Raw genomic sequence first — 1,960 nt, forward strand, 5'->3', positions numbered from 1 at the left:
CGACTATATCGAGGTGCTGCCCTCTTTAACTTTTCACCTTTTCTATGGCAACCGCGTCCACCTAGCACGTTAACGGGCGGGGTAGGCCGGGGCGCACATCGAAAGCCCGCCCGCCTGAAAATTTAACTGGTCCATTTTTTATCGAATATTTATTTTTTTTTTAGTTTAAAATTCGTTTCTATAGATGAAAATTGAATAATTTTGTTAACACTTTTTTTTCTTGAAAAATGTTCTTTTTAGTTATAAATTTATCTTCTTTGTTAGCGAATCATTCTTCTACAAAAATTCATTTGTTTGAGATAAAAATTAATTTCTTTTGTTGAAAATTCTAATTTATTTGGGTTTAAAAATAAATTTTTTCAACTGAAAACTTCAGTATAAACTACAATGTTTAAGTTAAAAAATGTATTTTTAAAAGTAATTTCTTAGGTTGAAAATTTAACTATTTTGTCGAAAATTTGTTTTTTATTTGTTAAAAATTCATTGTTTACTAAAAATATGACTAAGGCATGCAACACTAAATTTGAAACATTTCAGACCCAAATGTCTTGTCTCCTATATCTATTTACATAAAGTCAATTATATTTGCCTTTTCACAATAAGCATAATGGTTCTAAGGTAAGTCGGGATTTCAAAACCTGAATAAATTTGAGGAGCAGCTAGATCGTCATTCGTGAGGTCGGGAGAGCTCGGGATCCTGCTCGTGCATTTTCGGCTTCACACGAGGCTGGGCTTCGCAGCATTTAACAGAGCCGACTCACCGACACGCTACGTTTGAATGTGTCGCTCCCAGATGGGAGAGTTGTGAGGGCCGAAAAGTCCCACGTTCTGGAGACACTGTTCTCGCGCTCGCCTTTGCCATCACTATAGCAATCTTTGCTAAAGTTTAGTCGGTTGGCTGGCTCTGTACGACCTGTATGCTAAAAATGTTATGAACACTAAATTACCTAATTATATTCAAATTAAAGAGAGCCTAAAAATATTCCTATTTATTATTATTTTAAAATTTCGAGACAATAAATAAATGTAAAAAAATTCTTTTCGTACTTTAGAATTTTAGTCAAATTTCTAAAATTATTTTAAAAAACTAAACTTAAAATTTTAATGAAATTAAGATAAATTAAAAAATTAAATTAAATTTAGTTAAATTCCAAATTAAATAAAATTTAGTTGGATTTAAAATTTAAATAAAATTTAGCTAAATTCAACATTTAAATGAAATTCAGGTGAATTTAAAAATTAAATCAAGTTTAGCTAAATTAAATTAATTTCTCGTCTGGTTTCTTTTCAAAGAGAAATTTTCTAGATTCTAAGTAAATAAGTTTTAAAAAAATTCTATTCGTACTTTAAGATTTATTTTAGTGCAATTTTAAAATTTATTTTGTAAAACTAAATTTGAAGATTGAATACAATTTAGATCATTTCAAAAAGTGAATACATTTTAGTTAAATTGAAAATAAAAGTAAAATTTAGTTGAATTTAAGTAAATTTCAGTTAAAATTGTAGATGTTGAATGGTGTTAAATTGAAGTACAATTTAGTTCAACAAAAATGAGACTGTCGTTAAATTTTAAATCTGATTGAACTGAATACAGATATATGTGGGTTATTTCTTGGCGTCAACAATGAAGAGCATTCAAATAAGCTGGAGAAATTTAAAAAAATTCCCTTATTTTTATAATGATTAGTTAAATTCAACAAAAAAAAACTCAGGAAAGTAATTAGGACTCATAGTTCTAAAATTTTTGATTTGAAACTTTTCAGAAGTTGACAATGTCAAAATATAAAAGGAAGCGTTTAAACTTCAGCATAACTATTTTGCATGGAAATACTTTATTATTCCACAATTTTATTTAAAATTAGAAGTACAGTCTGTCAAGTTAAAGCGTGGGTGGCTTTACTCGCAGTCGGTAAGGTGTATCGACATGATTTTGGTGTCAAAATATTAAGAAGAGCTCCCT

At 28.7% G+C, this 1,960-nt stretch overlaps 1 protein-coding gene across 2 annotated transcripts in view; it reads right to left on the reverse strand.

The window, feature by feature from the left end:
- LOC117171891 (zinc finger protein 236-like) overlaps positions 1-1,960 on the reverse strand; it is a 50,943-nt gene that overhangs the window by 28,764 nt on the left and 20,219 nt on the right. The window lies entirely within an intron of this gene.

This window comes from Belonocnema kinseyi, chromosome 1 (genome assembly GCF_010883055.1).
Source record: "Belonocnema kinseyi isolate 2016_QV_RU_SX_M_011 chromosome 1, B_treatae_v1, whole genome shotgun sequence".
Lineage (NCBI taxonomy): Eukaryota > Metazoa > Arthropoda > Insecta > Hymenoptera > Cynipidae > Belonocnema > Belonocnema kinseyi.